This window comes from Salvelinus alpinus, chromosome 33, assembly GCF_045679555.1.
Source record: "Salvelinus alpinus chromosome 33, SLU_Salpinus.1, whole genome shotgun sequence".
NCBI classification, from domain to species: Eukaryota; Metazoa; Chordata; class Actinopteri; order Salmoniformes; family Salmonidae; genus Salvelinus; species Salvelinus alpinus.
This window is the reverse complement of record NC_092118.1, coordinates 20,220,319-20,239,165: the sequence shown is the minus strand read 5'-3', so window position 1 is coordinate 20,239,165 and position 18,847 is coordinate 20,220,319.

Below are 18,847 nucleotides of genomic sequence, written 5' to 3'. Positions count from 1 at the left end.
AGGCATGGCATTGTAGAGACTTTAATATCTGACAATGGGCCCTGTTACAAATCAAATGAGTTTGAATCCTTCACAAAAGCATGGGAGTTTACACATGTCACCACAAGCCCACATTACCCTCAAAGTAATGGCCTTGCTGAAAAATCAATGCAGATTGCTAAATCACTCATGGACAAAGCAAAATCAGGAAAGAGAGACCCCTATCTTAGTCTCCTTGAATACCACAACACTCCAGTTGACAACTTCAAATCACCAGCCCAGCTGTTGATGAGCCGCAGACTTCGCTCACTCCTTCCCAGCACCAACCAGCAGCTACAACCTGAGGTCGTCAGCTACAAGGAAATGCATGAAAAACGTGCACAGAGACAACAACAACAAAAGCGATACTACGACAGGTCAGCTAGACCATTGCCACCACTGATCGACGGAGAGTCAGTTAGAATCCAGGAGCATGGCCTCTGGAAGCCAGCAGTCGTCATCCAGCCAGCTGACACTGAACGTTCATATCACGTTCGCACCGCAGAAGCAGCGGTGTACCAACAAACCATCTCCCTTTTTTCCTCCATTTTTAACCGACTCAAGCTCACCCTCTTCCTCCCTCTCTCTCTTAGACCTCCTCTGGCTCTTTTTCCCCCTCCATTCCTCCTCCGTATTCCAGGTATAACTCCTTATGATAAAACACTTCTCCTGACATGCATCTTGTTATTGCCTTGTCAAGTGACGCCATTTAACCGGCTGTCACAATCTCCATACAATCAGCACGAACTCCTCAGGATGTAGCGCTCAACAGTGCATCCCACTTGTAAAGCCGGGGGGGGGGGCAAGCGCTCAGGTCTTCTTCTTCTATGGTATTTTGGTGGTCCGCCAACAAATGTTAGAGTTGTATGCCGCCACCAACTGGACGGGGAATAATAAATTCAATCTCCACGGTAGAAGTGTAGTGTGTTTGAAGTGGAGGGAGTACATGGCTTACCATGTCTCTCGAGGAGGCTAAAAAGAGATTCTGGCTTGAAAAAGTTTAATATTTTCAGAAGGAGTCGGGTAATTGGTCAAGGGAGCAGGATTGGAGGTAAAGAGAGAGGAGGTTGAAAAGACTGAGGGTGGCGCAGAGGATGGGCTTGAATCTGTTGAAGCTAGCAATAACAAGGGAGAAGGTATGTCGATGAAGATTGGTGTCAAGGTCAAACAGAGTGAGCCGGACGCCAGTTCGAGCTCCGGAGGTGAAATGGTAGGAGTAGAAGGTCTTGTGAGAGGCTCGGAGCCTACATTAATGGACATGGTTATGATAAAGATACGTTTCGTCCAGTGGGAGTGATATTTTTGAAGAGGGTGGAACCAGGCCTTTTGGCTGATCTATGGGTGGTTTCAGGTTGGGTGCTGTTGAGCTGGTGAAGGTAACCCAAAGTTGACTTGTGATGTTTGTTTGTGTTTCATCAGAGGGAACAAGCGCTCCGTGCGAGGCAACTTGGATAAATATCTGTTTTTTACTTTGCTCTTAGGAACAGGGCACCATTGAAAGGAGTGATTTCTGGGGTAGCATTAAGTGTGGAGGTGGAGCAATTGAAGTTGAAGATTCCTGGTGTTTGTGACGCCCGCTGTTTTTTTTGCGATGCAGACCCGGTTGTAAGCGTGGTGAAATAGAGGAGTCACTGTCAACCTTTTGAGTTGTTTATGCAAAAAGGTCAGGATATATCAGTTATCCTGTTAGAGCGTTTGTGCAGTAACCACTGCGCGGTTTCAGGTGCAACGTTTATGGTCATGTCGCAGTAGTGTGTGAAGGGAGAGTCCAAGATGTGAGAAGTGTGCAGGGGGGCATGGGAAAGAGGATTGTGTAGTTTCAGTGGATAAAGTTGTGTAGGTCAACTGTAGGGGTGTACATGTTGCTGGGGATCAGAAGTGTCCGGTTCAAGAGAGGCAGGTTGAGGTGGCTAGAGTCAGAGTAGTGCAGAAGGTATCTTATGCTGAGGCAGTGAAGAAAGTAGAGGACGATGGGTCAAGACTGAGGGATTCTGAGAGGATTCCTGTGAATTGTAGATCTGTGACAGCACAGAGAAATAGACCAATGAGTGATACAGTGCCTTTGGAAAGTATTCAGACCTGTTGACTTTTTCCACATTTTGTCACGTTACTTTTTCCACATTTTGTCACGTTGAAATATTACATTTACATAAGTATTCAGACCCTTTAATCAGAACCTTGTTGAAGCACCTTTGGCAGCAATTACAGCAATTACCCAAGTATTCTTGGGTATGACACTACAAGCTTGGCACACCTGTATTTGGGGAGTTTCTCCCATTCTTCTATGCAGATCCTCTCAAGCTCTGTCAGGTTGGATGGGGAGCGTCGCTGCACAGCTATATTCAGGTCTCTCCAGAGATGTTCGATCAGGTTCAAGTCCGGGCTTTGGCTGGGCCACTCAAGGACATTCAGAGACTTGTCCCGAAGCCATTCCAGCGTTGTCTTGGCTGTGTGCTTAGGGTCGTTGTCGTGTTGGAAGGTGAACCTTAGCCCCAGTCTGAGGTCCTGAGTGCTCTAGAGTAGGTTTTCATCAAGGATCTCTACTTTGCTTCGTTCATTTTTCCCTTTATCCTGACTAGTCTCTAAGTCCCTGCCACTGTAAAACATCCCCGCAGCATGATGCTGCCACCACCATGCTTCACTGTAGGGATGGTGCCAGGTTTCCGCCAGACGTGACACTTGACATTCAGGCCAAAGAGTTCCATCTTGGTTTCATCAGACCAGATCATCATGTTTCTCATGGTCTGAGAGTCCTTTAGGTGCCTTTCGGCAATCTCTAAGCAGGGAGTCATGTGTCTTTTACTGAGGAGTGGCTTCCGTCTGGCCACTCTGCCATAAAGGCCTAATTGGTGGAGTGCTGCAGAGATGGTTGTCCTTCTGGAAGGTTCTCCCATCTTCACAGAGGAACTCTGGAACTCTGGCTCTGACCATCGAGTTCTTGGTCACCTCTCTGACCAAGGCCCTTCTACCCCGATTGCTCAGTTTGGCCGGGCGGAAGAGTCTTGGTGGTTCCAAACTTCTTCCATTTAAGAATGATGGAGGACATTGTGTTCTTGGGGACCTTCAATGCTGTAGACATTTTTTGGTACCCTTCCCCAGATCTGTGCCTCAACACAATCCTGTCTCTGAGCTCTACGGACAATTCCTTCAACCTCATGGCTTGGTTTTTGCTCTGACATGCACTGTCAACTGTGGAACCTTATATAGATAGGTGGAAGCCTTTCCAAATCATGTCCAATCAATTGAATTTACCACAGGGGGACTCCAATCAAGTTGTAGAAACATCTCAAGGATGATCAATGGAAAAAGGATGCACTTGAACTTAATTTCGAGTCTCATAGCAAAGGGTCGGAATACTTATGTAAAAAACGTTTTTCTGTTTTTTATTTGTAATACATTTGAAAACATTTCTAAAAACCTGTTTTCAATTGTCATTGTGTGTAGATTGATGAGGAAAAAACGTATTTAATCTATTTTAGAATAAGGCTGTAACGTAACAAAATGTGGAAAAAGGGAAGGGGTCTGAATACTTTCCGAATGCGCTGTATATGCTTCAGTAAGGTTGGCTTCTTAGCATTCATAGCAATGTTATCAACTGTACTGCAGAAATGGAACATAAATCACAGAAAATAGATGTTGTGATGGCAGCTGCAAAGAAGTACTTGGGGGTATGAGATTTCACTTCACAAGAGCTACAGCGTGTGTTGGGTGGCCCGTTGGCCTGGGATAGGATCGGATAGGGATAGGATCAGAGAGGGTTAAAGTAGTGGAATAAGGTGATGGGTTTTAATGGGTATAGGGTTAGTTGGTAGGATAATTAAAATATATGCATATTTCGATTTTTCTCCCGCTTCCCCTTTCCCACTTTGTATCAAAAAGTGTAATGTATCTATATTGTAGTTCAGTTTGGGGCAGTAATGGAACATATTGGATGCCAACCACCGTTAAACCTCACCGAAGAAGAATTCACAAAAGAAAAGTATTCCCATTACGTGAAGGCAAAAACAACATGAATCCACAAAAACTGCAAACATAATTATCAACAGAAATGTTCCCACACCTTCAGTCATTTGCAGGCTCTGGGGCCTGAGAGGCTGGGACCGCTCCAGACAGTAGGCAAACTCCATGTAGCTCTTCAGATGTGAAATCTTTTCATACCAGATATCGTTCAGCTGCAGAAACAATAATGTAGCTCTTTTGTGACCTATTTTCAACTTGAGAAGTGCTGTTTATCACCATTGTTTTAAAAGAGACTAAATCCACCTTCTTCACATGAATCATTTCTGGATCCTGTTGATTTCAGGCTGCAGTGTAGGCCTACAGGTATTCACTACCATGGGAAAGCGTTCATGTCAAATGAGATCTCCTGCTTTGAGTGTGTGCAGTAATGCACTTCTTCCCTTAGCTGGGGCTCAGTCACCTGGGGCCCAGAGAGGGGAGAGGTCAGGCTTGTCTTTCACATGTCCCTGGTGCTATGCAGAATTTCAGAAGGGGAAGAGGACAGGAGGGAACATTGTCTTCATATGTGAATGTGTCTACTTATTCTTAAACCATGTGAAGGGATGGCATGATTAATGGGGAACCAATTACTTGTCTCCACAATGTCTATGCGCCAGTCACTCCCTCCTTTGGCATTGGGGGATGTGTGTGGTAGTGTCTGGAACCATTGTATGTCATCTCTGATGTTGCACTTATCCCGGGGTAGTGTATGACCTAGAGGCTCACTCCCCTCAGTGAGCTTGTCCAGGAGTGTGGTCAAGAAGGGGTTTTACTTGAGATGGGAGTATCTGGAGTTGCCAATTGATTTATGCCATTGGATGAGTTGGTGTTTTTGTATAATGAAGTACCAGGAACGAGATTGGAACCTCATCTTAGGGATCAAACTGAACAATAACTTATAGCGAATGCTATCTGGCTACGGGATACTCCTTTCTCATTTAAAAAGTCTCACCTTGTGACCCGTTCAAAACATCTGTGGTTTGTTATGTCGACTAGTGGGTGGATCTTGGCTATAAAAGACCTTTGTACTTTTGTCTCGCCGCTTTCAACGAATCATCAGAGACGGTGATTCGTCGACCAGCCATCGCTATTGCAAAGCTCTCACTATTAAAGATTTAGTTTAAGTATAACTCTGACTTGTGTGATAAGTTTGTCTTTCCTCATTTGATAGTAAAGAAATGAACCACCACAGTACAAACTGACCTTTTCTGCATTTCTTTTCTGCATGTTCTGATTCTACTTTCATCCTATTCCCCAACGACCATCTGAGGAACCTCCACAGATAGAACTTAGAAGTCCATGAAACATCCTTCTTCTGGCATATGACAACAGCTTCCACTGGCACACTAATATAGTGTGTGTGTGTCTGTGTCTGTGTGTGTTTGTCGGTGTGTGTGTGTGTGTGTGTATGTGTGTACATGCATGTGGTCATGTGTACGTCCATGATTAATATTTATGCACAATTGTACTGTCCTGTTTACATTACATATGTCTCGGCTCAGACATGATACGTATGTGTCAGGGACTCCAGACAATCACAGATTATAAAGGGAAAACCAGCCACGTCGCCGACGCCTTGCTCCCAGACAAGCTAAACACTTTCTTCGCCCGCTTCGAGGAAGACTCAAGGACTGTGAGCTCTAGTTTTCCATACCCGACGTGAGTAAGACATTAAAGCGTGTTAAACCTCGTAAGGCTGCCGGCCCAGACGGCATCCCTATCCACGTCCTCAGAGCATGTGCAGACCAGCTGGCTGGAGTATTTACGGACATATGCAATCTCTCCCTATCCCAGTCTATTGTCCCCGCTTGCTTCAAGATGTCCACCATTGTTTCTGTGCCCAAGAAAGCGAAGGTAACTGAACTAAATGACTATTGCCCCATAGCACTCACTTCTGTCATCATGAAGTGCTTTGAGAGGCTAGTTTAGGATCATATCACCTCCACTTTACACGATACCCTAGACCCACTACAATTTGCATACTGCCCCAACAGATCCACGGATGACACAATCGCAATCGCACTGCACACTGCCCTATCCCATCAGGACAAGAGGAATATATATGTAAGAATGCTGGTCAATGACTACAGCTCAGCCTTCAACACCATAGTGACCTCCAAGCTCATCACTAAGCTTGAGTCCCTGGGTCTGAACCCCGCCCTGTGTAGCTGAACTTCCTGACGGGCCGACCCCAGGTGGTGAAGGTGGGCAATAACACCTCCACTGATTCTCAACACAGGGGCCCCACAAGGGTGCGTGCTCAGCCCCCTCCTGTACTCCCTGTTCCCCCAGGAGGCTGAAGAAATTCGTATTGCCCCCTAATACACTCTTCAACAGATGCACCATTGAGAGCATCCTGTTGGGATGTATCACCACCTGGTACGGCAACTGCACCGTCCACAACCCCAGGGCTCCCCAGAGGGTGGTGTGGTCAGCCCAATGCATCACCAGGGGCACACTGCCTGCCCTCCAGGACATCTGAAGCACCCGGTGTCACAGGAAGGCCAAGAAGGTCTCATGGCGAATCGCATCTCTGCATGTCTGGCAGACATATCAGTGTGGATGACGGATCACCACCTCAAGCTGAACCTCGGCAAGACGGAGCTGCTCTTCCTCCCGGGGAAGGACTGCCCGTTCCATGATCTCGCCATCACGGTTGACAACTCCATTGTGTCCTCCTCCCAGAGTGCTAAGAACCTTGGCGTGATCCTGTACAACACCCTGTCGTTCTCAACTAACATCAAGGCGGTGACCCGTTCCTGTAGGTTCATGCTCTACAACATTCGCAGAGTACGACCCTGCCTCACACAGGAAGCGGCGCAGGTCCTAATCCAGGCACTTGTCATCTCCCGTCTGGATTACTGCAACTCGCTGTTGGCTGGGCTCCCTGCCTGTGCCATTAAATCCCTACAACTCATCCAGAACGCCGCAGCCCGTCTGGTGTTCAACCTTCCCAAGTTCTCTCACGTCACCCCGCTCCTCCGCTCTCTCCACTGGCTTCCAGTTGAAGCTCGCATCCGCTACAAGACCATGGTGCTTGCCTACGGAGCTGTGAGGGGAACGGCACCTCCGTACCTTCAGGCTCTGATCAGGCCCTACACCCAAACAAGGGCACTGCGTTCATCCACCTCTGGCCTGCTCGCCTCCCTACCTCTGAGGAAGTACAGTTCCCGCTCAGCCCAGTCAAAACTGTTCACTGCTCTGGCACCCCAATGGTGGAACAAACTCCTTCACGACGCCAGGTCAGCGGAGTCAATCACCACCTTCCGGAGACACCTGAAACCCCACCTCTTTAAGGAATACCTAGGATAGGATAAAGTAATCCTTCTAACCCCCCCCCCCCCCCCCCCCCTTAAAAGAGTTAGATGCACTATTGTAAAGTGGTTGTTCCACTGGATATCATAAGGTGAATGCACCAATTTGTAAGTCGCTCTGGATAAGAGCGTCTGCTAAATGACTTAAATGTCAAATGTAAATGTAAGGTTATCAAGGACCTCAGCCACCCGAGCAACGGCCTGTTCAGCCTGTTACCATCTAGAAGGCGGAGACAATACAGGTGCATCAAAGCTGGGACCGAAAGACAGAAAAACAGCTTCTATATCCAGACCATCAGACTGTTAAATAGTAACCATTAGCCGGCCTCCGCCCAGTACCCTGCCTTGAACTTTAGTCACTGTTACTAGCCGGCTACCACCCGGTACTCAACCCTGCACCTTACAGACTGCTGCCTTGTGTACATAGTCATGGAACACTGGTCACTTTAATAATGTTTACATATTGTTTTAAACACTTCCTATGTACAGTACATACTGTATTCTAGTCAAGCCTCATCCTATATAACTACTGCTGTACACAGCTTTTCTATTGATATACATTTACATTTACATTACATTTACAGACCTCATATACTTTCCATAATGTACAGTTGAAGTCGGAAGTTTACATACACCTTAGCCAAATACATTTAAACTCAGTTTTTCACAATTCCTGACATTTAATCCTAGTAAACATTCCTTATCTTAAGTCAGTTAGGCTCACCACTTTATTTTAAGAATGTCAAATGTCAGAATAATAAGAATGTTTATTTCAGCTTTCCTTTCTTTCATCACATTCCCAGTGGGTCAGAAGTTTACATACACTCAATTCATATTTGGTAGCATTGCCTTTAAATTGTTTAACTTGGGTCAAATGTTTCAGGGAACCTTCCACAAGCTTCCCACAATAAGTTGGGTGAATTTTGGCCCATTCCTCCTGACAGAGCTGGTGTAACTGAGTCAGGTTTGTAGGCCTCCTTGCTCGCACACACTTTTTCAGTTCTGCCAACACATTTTCTATAGGATTGAGGTCAGGGCTTTGTGATGGCCACTCCAATACCTTTACTTTGTTGTCCTTAAGCCATTTTGCCACAAATTTGAAAGTACCCCCACATGCGATGACATCACCTGGTTTCAATGATGTTTCTAGAGACAATATCTCTTTCATCATCACTCAATGCCTAGGTTTACCTCCACTGTATTCACATCCTACCATACCTTTGTCTGTACATTATACCTTGAAGCTATTTTATCGCCCCCAGAAACCTGCTCCTTTTACTCTCTGTTCCGGACGTCCTACACGACCAATTCTCATAGCTTTTAGCCGTACCCTTATCCTACTACTCCTCTGTTCCTCTGGTGATGTAGAGGTGAATCCAGGCCCTGCAGTGTCTAGCTCCCCTCCTATTCCCCAGGCGCTCTCTTTTGATGACTTCTGTAACCGTAATAGCCTTGGTTTCATGCATGTTAACATTAGAAGCCTCCTCCCTAAGTTTGTTTTATTCACTGCTTTAGCACACTCTGCCAACCCGGATGTCCTAGCCGTGTCTGAATCCTGGCTTAGGAAGACCATCAAAAACTCTGAAATCTCCATCCCTAACTACAACATTTTCAGACAAGATAGAACGGCCAAAGGGGGTGGTGTTGCAATCTACTGCAGAGATAGCCTGCAGAGTTCTGTTCCACTATCCAGGTCTGTACCCAAACAATTTGAACTTCTACTTTTAAAAATCCACCTCTCTAAAAACAAGTCTCTCACCGTTGCCGCCTGCTATAGACCACCCTCTGCCCCCAGCTGTGCTCTGGACACCATATGTGAACTGATTGCCCCCCATCTATCTTCAGAGCTTGTGCTGCTAGGTGACCTAAACTGGGACATGCTTAACACCCCAGCCATCCTACAATCTAAGCTTGATGCCCTCATTCTCACACATATTATCAATGAACCTACCAGGTACCACCCCAAAGCCATAAACACGGGCACCCTCATAGATATCATCCTAACCAACTTGCCCTCTAAATACACCTCTGCTGTTTTCAACCAAGATCTCAGCGATCACTGCCTCATTGCCTGTATCCGTAATGGGTCAGCGGTCAAACGACCTGCACTCATCACTGTCAAACGCTCCCTGAAACACTTCAGCGAGCAGGCCTTTCTAATCAACCTGGCCCGGGTATCCTGGAAGGATATTGACCTCATCCCGTCAGTACAGGATGCCTGGTTATTTTTTTTAAATGCCTTCCTCACCATCTTAAATAAGCATGCCCCATTCAAGAAATGTAGAATCAGGAACAGATATAGCCCTTGGTTCTCTCCAGACCTGACTGCCCTTAACCAACACAAAAACATCCTATGGCGTTCTGCATTAGCATCGAACAGCCCCCGTGATATGCAACTTTTCAGGGAAGTTAGAAACTAATATACACAGGCAGTTAGAAAAGCCAAGGCTAGCTATTTCAAGCAAAAATGTGCTTCCTGCAACACAAACTCAAAAAAGTTCTGGGACACTGTAAAGTCCATGGAGAATAAGAACACCTCCTCACAGCTGCCCACTGCACTGAGGATAGGAAACTCTGTCACCACCGATAAATCCACTATAATTGAGAATTTCAATAAGCATTTTTCTACGTCTGGCCATGCTTTCCACCTGGCTACCCCTACCCCGGTCAACAGCACTGTACCCCCCACAGCAACTCGCCCAAGCCTTCCCTATTTCTCCTTCTCCCAAATCCAGTCAGCTGATGTTCTGAAAGAGCTGCAAAATCTGGACCCCTACAAATCAGCCGGGCTAGACAATCTGGACCCTTTCTTTCTAAAATTATCTGCTGAAATTGTTGCAACCTCTATTACTTGCCTGTTCAACATCTCTTTCGTGTTGTCTGGGATTCCCAAAGATTGGAAAGCAGCTGCGGTCATCCCCCTCTTCAAAGGGGGGGACACTCTTGACCCAAACTGCTACAGACCTATATCTATCCTACCCTGCCTTTCTAAGGTCTTCGAAAGCCAAGTCAACCGACCATTTCGAATCCCACCGCACCTTCTCCGCTATGCAATCTGGTTTCAGAGCTGGTCATGGGTGCACGTCAGCCACGCTCAAGGTCCTAAACGATATCTTAACCGCCATCGATAAGAAACAATACTGTGCAGCCGTATTCATTGACCTGGCCAAGGCTTTCGACTCTGTCAATCACCACATCCTCATCAGCAGACTCGATAGCCTTGGTTTCTCAAATGATTGCCTCGCCTGGTTCACCAACTACTTCTCTGATAGAGTTCAGTGTGTCAAATCGGAGGGCCTGTTGTCTGGGCCTCTGGCAGTCTCTATGGGGGTGCCACAGAGTTCAATTCTTGGGCCGACTCTCTTCTCTGTATACATCAATGATGTTGCTCTTGCTGCTGGTGAGTCTCTGATCCACCTCTACGCAGACGACACCATTCTGTATACTTCTGGCCCTTCTTTGGACACTGTGTTAACAACCCTCCAGACGAGCTTCAATACCTAACAACTCTCCTTCCGTGGCCTCCAACTGCTCTTAAATACAAGTAAAACTAAATGCATGCTCTTCAACCGATCGCTGCCTGCACCTGCCCGCCCGTCCAGCATCACTACTCTGGACAGTTCTGACTTAGAATATGTGGACAACTACAAATACCTAGGTGTCTGGTTAGACTGTAAACTCTCCTTCCAGACTCACATCAAACATCTCCAATCCAAAGTTAAATCTAGAATTGGCTTCCTATTTCACAACAAAGCATCCTTCACTCATGCTGCCAAACATTCCCTCGTAAAACTGACCATCCTACCGATCCTCGACTTCGGCGATGTCATTTACAAAATAGCCTCCAATACCCTACTCAATAAATTGGATGCAGTCTATCACAGTGCCATCCGTTTTGTCACCAAAGCCCCATATACTACCCACCACTGCGACCTGTACGCTCTCGTTGGCTGGCCCTCGCTTCATACTCGTCGCCAAACCCACTGGCTCCAGGTCATCTACAAGACCCTGCTAGGTAAAGTTCCCCCTTATCTCAGCTCGCTGGTCACCATAGCAGCACCCACCTGTAGCACGCGCTCCAGCAGGTATATCTCTCTGGTCACCCCCAAAGCCAATTCCTCCTTTGGCCGCCTCTCCTTCCAGTTCTCTGCTGCCAATGACTGGAACGAACTACAAAAATCTCTGAAACTGGAAACACTTATCTCCCTCACTAGCTTTAAGCACCAGCTGTCAGAGCAGCTCACAGATTACTGCACCTGTACATAGCCCATCTATAATTTAGCCCAAACAACTACCTCTTCCCCTACTGTATTTATTTATTTATTTTGCTCCTTTGCGCCCCATTATTTCTATTTCTACTTTGCACATTGTCACGTTCCTGACCGGTTTTCTGTTATTTTGTATGTGTTAGTCGGTCAGGGCGTGAGTTTGGGTGGGCAGTCTATGTTATGTGTTTCTATGTTGGTAAAGGGTGACCTGATATGGTTCTCAATTAGAGGCAGGTGGTTTTCATTTCCTCTGATTGAGAGCCATATTAAGGTAGGTGTTTTCACATTGATTGTTGTGGGTGGTTGTCTCCTGTGTCTGTCGCGCCACACGGGACTGTTTCGGTTTGTTTGTCAGTTCGTTCTTTTGTGTAGTCATTTTTTCTGTTCGTGAGTTCTTCGTTTTATGTAAGTTCGCATGTCCAGGTCTGTCTACTCCGTTTTGTTATTTTGTTAGTTATTCAAGTTAGTTCGTTTTTTGTCTTGTTAAATAAATTCATTATGTCCTATTCCAACGCTGCATTTTGGTCGAATCCTTGCTCCTCCTCTTCGGATGAAGAGGAGGAGGAAATCCGTTACAGAACCACCCACCTAACCCGGACCAAGCAGCGTGGCAACGGGCAGAGACAGACAGAGGAATGGACATGGGAAGATGTCTTAAACGGCAAGGGTTGCTACACATGGGAGGAGATCCTGGCTTGAAAGGATCGCCTCCCATGGGAACAGCTGGAGGCATTGAGGAGAGCAGAGGCTACCGGAGAAAGGAACCGAAGCTATGAAGGTACGCGGCTAGCAAGGAAGCCCGAGAAGAAACCCCAAAAATTTATTGGGGGGAGGGTAAGAGGTAGTGGGCCAAGGGCAGGTAGGAGACCTGCGCCCACTTCCCAGGCTAACCGTGGAGAGCGGGAGTACGGGCAGACACCGTGTTACGCAGTAGAGCGCACGGTGTCTCCTGTACGTGTGCATAGCCCGGTGCGGGTTATTCCACCTCCCCGCACTGGTAGGGCTAGATTGAGCATTGAGCCAAGTGCCATGAAGCCGGCTCTACATATCTGGCCACCAGTACGTCTCCTTGGGCCGGCTTACATGGCACCAGCCTTACGCATGGTGTCCCCGGTTCGCCTACATAGCCCGGTGCGGGTTATTCCACCTCCCCGCACTGGTCGGGCGACGGGGAGTATTCAACCAGGTAAGGTTGGGCAGGCTCAATGCTCAAGGGAGCCAGTACGCCTGCACGGTCCGGTATTTCCGGCGCTACCTCCCCGCCCCAGCCCAGTACCACCAGTGCCTACACCACGCACCAGGCTTCCAGTGCGTTTCCAGAGCCCTGTTCCTCCTCCACGCACTCTCCCTATGGTGCGTGTCTCCAGCCCAGTGCCTCCAGTTCCGGCACCACGCACTAAGCCACCTGTGCGTCTCCAGAGCCCTGTACACACTGTTCCTTCTCCCCGTACTCGTCCTGATGTGCGTGCCCTCAGCCCGGTGCCACCAGTGCCGGTACCACGCACCAGGTCCATAGTACGCTTTGAGAGTCCAGTGTGCCCTGTCCCTGCTCCCCGTACTAGCCTGAAGGTGCGTGTCCTTAGCCCGGTGCCTCCAGTTCCGGCACCACGCACTAGGCCTACAGTGCGCCTCATCCGGCCAGAGCCATCCGTCTGCACAATGCCATCTGAGCCATCCGTCTGCCCAGCGCCATCTGAGCCATCCGTCTCCCCAGCGCCATCTGAGCCATCCGTCTCCCCAGCGCCATCTGAGCCATCCGTCTGCCCAGTGCCGTCTGAGCCATCCGTCTGTCCCGAGCCATTAGAGCCGCCCGTCTGTCCCGAGCCGTCAGAGCCGTTAGTCAGGCAGGAGCCGCTAGAGCCATTCGTCAGTCAGGATCTGCCAGAGCCGCCAACCAGACAGGATCTGCCAGAGCCGCCAACCAGACAGGATCTGCCAGAGCCGCCAACCAGACAGGATCTGCCAGAGCCGCCAACCAGACAGGATCTGCCAGAGCCGTCAGCCAGCCATGAGCGTCCAGAGCCGTCAGCCAGCCATGAGCGTCCAGAGCCGTCAGCCAGCCATGAGCGTCCAGAGCCGTCAGCCAGCCATGAGCGTCCAGAGCCGTCAGCCAGCCATGAGCGTCCAGAGCCGTCAGCCAGCTATGAGCGTCCAGAGCCGTCAGCCAGCCATGAGCGTCCAGAGCCGTCAGCCAGCCATGAGCGTCCAGAGCCGTCAGCCAGCCATGAGCGTCCAGAGCCGTCAGCCAGCCATGAGCGTCCAGAGCCATCAGCCAGCCATGAGCGGCCAGAGCCGTCAGCCAGCCATGAGCGTCCAGAGCCGTCAGCCAGCCATGAGCGTCCAGAGCCGTCAGCCAGCCATGAGCGTCCAGAGCCGTCAGCCAACCATGAGCGTCCAGAGCCGTCAGCCAGCCATGAGCTGCCCCTCAGCCCAGAGCTGCTAGTTATCCAGAACTGCCCCTCAGTCCAGAGCTGTCTCTCTGTCCGGAGCTGCCCTTCAGTCCGGAGTTGCCCCTCTATCCTGAGCTACCTCTCTATCCTGACCTACCTCTCTGTCCTGAGCTATCTCTCTGTCCTGAGCTACCTTATCCCGGTGCTGCCACTTGTCCCGGTGCTGCCCCTTATCTTAAGGTTACCCTTTAAATTAAGTGGGTGTATTATGAGGGTGGTCATTCGAAGGGGGAGACGTAAGCTGGGATTGACTATGGTGGGGTGGGGACCTCGCCCAGAGCCTGAGCCACCACCGTGGTCAGACGCCCACCCAGACCCTCCCCTAGACTTGTGGTGGCGCGTTCGGAGTACGCACCTTGAGGGGGGGGTTATGTCACGTTCCTGACCGGTTTTCTGTTATTTTGTATGTGTTAGTCGGTCAGGGCGTGAGTTTGGGTGGGCAGTCTATGTTATGTGTTTCTATGTTGGTAAAGGGTGACCTGATATGGTTCTCAATTAGAGGCAGGTGGTTTTCATTTCCTCTGATTGAGAGCCATATTAAGGTAGGTGTTTTCACATTGATTGTTGTGGGTGGTTGTCTCCTGTGTCTGTCGCGCCACACGGGACTGTTTCGGTTTGTTTGTCAGTTCGTTCTTTTGTGTAGTCATTTTTTCTGTTCGTGAGTTCTTCGTTTTATGTAAGTTCGCATGTCCAGGTCTGTCTACTCCGTTTTGTTATTTTGTTAGTTATTCAAGTTAGTTCGTTTTTTGTCTTGTTAAATAAATTCATTATGTCCTATTCCAACGCTGCATTTTGGTCGAATCCTTGCTCCTCCTCTTCGGATGAAGAGGAGGAGGAAATCCGTTACACACATTCCTTCCACTGCAAATCTACCATTACAGTGTTTTACTTGCTATATTGTATTTACTTCGCCACCATGTTCTTTTTTTACCTTTACCTCCCTTATCTCACCACATTTGCTCACATTGTATATAGACTTATTTTTCTACTGTATTATTGACTGTATGTTTGTTTTACTCCATGTGTAACTCTGGGTTGTTGTATGTGTCGAACTGCTTTGCTTTATCTTGGCCAGGTCGCAATTGTAAATGAGAACTTGTTCTCAACTTGCCTACCTGGTTAAATAAAGGTGAAATAAAAATATAAATAAATTTAAATGCTTGGGGTCATTGTCCGTGTGGAAGACACATTTGCGACCAAGCTTTAACTTCCTGACTGATGTCTTGAGATGTTGCTTCAATATATCCACATAATTTTCCTCCCTCATGATGCCATCTATTTTGTGAAGTGCACCAGTCCCTCCTGCAGCAAAGCACCCCCACAACATGATGCTGCCACCCCCGTGCTTCACGGTTGGGATGGTGTTCTTCGGCTTGCAAGCCTCCCCCTTTTTCCTCCAAACATAACGATGGTCATTATGGCCAAACAGTTCTATTTTTGTTTCATCAGACCAGAGGACATTTCTCCAAAAAGTACGATATTTGTCCCCATGTGTAGTTGCAAACCGTAGTCTGGCTTTTTAATGGCGGTTTTGGAGCAGTGGCTTCTTCCATACTGAGCGGCCTTTCAGGTTATGTCGATATAGGACTTGTTTTACTGAAGATATAGATACTTTTGTACCTGTTTCCTCCAGTATCTTCACAAGGTCCTATGCTGTTGTTCTGTGATTGATTTGCACTTTTCACACCAAAGTACATTAATCTCGAGGAGACAGAACGCGTCTCCTTCCTGAGCTGTATGACGGCTGCGTGGTCCCATGGTGTTTATACTTGCGTACTATTGTTTGTACAGATGAACGTGGTACCTTCAGACTTTTGGAAATTGCTCCCAAGGATGAACCAGACTTGTGGAGGTATATAATTTTTTTCTGAGGTCTTGGCTGATTTCTTTTGATTTTCCCATGATGTCAAGCAAAGAGACACTGCGTTTGAAGGTAGGCCTTGAAATACATCCGCAGGTACACCTCCAATTGACTCAAATTATGTCAATTAGCCTATCAGAAGCTTCTAAAGCCATGACATCATTTTCTTGAATTTTCCAAGCTGTTTAAAGGCACTGTCAATTTAGTGTATGTAAACTTCTGACTCACTGGAATTGTGATACAGTGAATTATAAGTGAAATAATCTGTCTGTAAACAATTGTTGGAAAACTTACTTGTGTCATGCACAAAGTCGATGTCCTAACTTGCCAAAACTATAGTTTGTTAACAAGAAATTTGTGGAGTGGTTAAAAAACGAGTTTTGATGACTCCAACCTAAGTGTATGTAAACTTCCGACTTCAACTGTATACTGTATACACACCATCATATACATATATTTATATTCTGGCATTGCTCGTTCTAATTCATTTTAAATGTTTTGATTTGCGTGTATTGTTTTGTATTGTTAGGTATTACTGTGCTGTTGGAGCTAGGAACATAAGCATTTCGCTACACCCCCAATAACATCTGCTAAATATGTTTAGACAACCAATACAATTTGATTTGATTTAAGCAAAATTTTGCATACTGTTTTTATGCATGTAACATCAAAGACTTAGAAGCAGTGGTGGAAAGTACCCAATTGTCATACTTGAGTAAAAGTAAAGATACCTTAATAGAAAATGACTCAAGTAAAAGTTAAAGTCACCCAGTAAAAATCTACTTGAGTAAAAGTCTAAAAGTATTTGGTTGAAAATATACTTAAGCATCAAAAGTAAAAGTATAAATAATTTCAAATTCCTTATATTAAGCAAACCAGACGGCACCATTGTCTTGTGTTTTTTACATTTACGGATAGCCAGTGGCATGCTCCAACACTCAGGCATCATTTACAAACTAAGCACGTGTGTTTAGTGAGTCCGACCAGATCAGAGGCAGTAGGAATGACCAGGGATGTTCTGTTGATAAGTGCGGGAGTTGGACCATTTTCCAGTCCTGCTAAGCATTTGAAATGTAAAGAGTACTTTTGGGTGTCAGGGAAAATGTATTGAGTAAAAAGTACATTATTTTCTTTAGGAATGTAGTAAAGTAAAAGTCGTCAAAAATATAAATAGTGAAGTAAAGTACAGATACCCCCAAAAAAGGACTTCAGTAGTATTTTAAAGTATTTGTACTTAAGTACTTTACACCACTGCTTAGAAGTATGTTGTAGCTGGGTGTATTTGCTCTGGGATGAAAAACACAGTAGTTACAGGAATGGAGGTCTACTGTAGCAGTTCGTCAGGGGAGAAGCTGATGACAGGACAGGATGGAGAGAGAGAGAAGGAAGAAGAATTGAAGAGGGAGGGACAGAGTGACAGAGAAAGAGAAGGAGGAAATGAGAGGAAGAGAGGAAGAAACAATAAATGAAGAGACGGAGGAGGAGTGACAGAGACAGAGAGAGGGGATAGAAGAGAGAGAAGCAGGAGAAAATGATGAGAGAGAAGTGTTACTGACTGTAATGCTGAATGACATTTGAAAGCCTCCCCTGATTAGGGGTTTCCTTGAGCACCATGTCAGACAGGCTTTCATAAAACCCACAGTGTGTGTGTGTGTGTGTGTGTGTGTGTGTGTGTGTGTGTGTGTGTGTGTGTGTGTGTGTGTGTGTGTGTGTGTGTGTGTGTGTGTGTGTGTGTGTGTGTGTGTGTGTGTGTGTGTGTGTGTGCGTGCGTGCGTGCGTGCGTGCGTGCGTGCGTGCAACAAAAGAAGACAACATATTACTACTATTGGTACTGACAGTTGTGAAAAATCATGCATCCTTGTGTGTGTGTGTGTGTGTGTGTGTGTGTGTGTGTGTGTGTGTGTGTGTGTGTGTGTGTGTGTGTGTGTGTGTGTGTGTGTGTGTGTGTGTGTGTGTGTGTGTGTGTGTGTGTGTGTGTTAGTATCTTTGACTCTCTTAGTCTCACTCATTTTCAGAAATGATGGAGATTAATTTCTCTGCTGAATAAATGGATTAGAGACAGAAACAATGGAGGGAAAATCCAACGAGTGTTTTTCTTTTGCCACCATTTCAGAAATCAGGGATTAGTGGCACATTGGGACTGTGCTGAGCAGGAGAGGCCTGTGTTCCAAAACCCATCATGGATTTGACAGCATCTGTTCCCCTCTCTGCTCCGGCCATGTCCATGACTCACCGAGAAAATTCCTAAAAAGCTTTACAACTGTTTGCCTTATCCAGCCACAGCAGAGCTGTCCAACAACACTTAGTGGTGTATGTGTGTGCGTGTGCGTGCATGCGTGGCTGTGTCTGTATATGTACTGGACCAAAAAGACAGCAGACTTTATAAGCCCAAACTCATTTCTAAAAAGACCAAACTTTTCTACTTCGTGTGCCGATAACTCTTAAATGTGTTTGTGCACCGAGGCTGCAACCTTGCCTCATCCTCTGACTCAGCTGAAGCTGTTTTGGTGTGTTTGAGACAGAGGAGCATCTGACGTTTTCTGTTATTAACATCTGTTTGTTTGTTCCTAATATTGTTTCTAGCTGCATGCACCTCTCCACGTGTGTGTGTGTGTGTGTGTGTGTGTGTGTGTGTGTGTGTGTGTGTGTGTGTGTGTGTGTGTGTGTGTGTGTGTGTGTGTGTGTGTGTGTGTGTGTGTGTGTGTGTGTGTGTGTGTGTGTGTGTGTGTGTGTGTGTGTGTGTGTGCGCGTGTGTGCACCTATCCCTTTTGTTTAAAGCAATAGCAATTCTACTCAGGGGAGCATAGCTAAATATGGACCCCAATCTTAGCAGCTTGTCTTTCCCCCATCTCTCGCTTCCATCTCTTCCCTTTTTCATTGTGAGTGAGGAACCAAGGTGGGGGAGGGAATCAGAGCAGACTCTATATCTCCTGTACT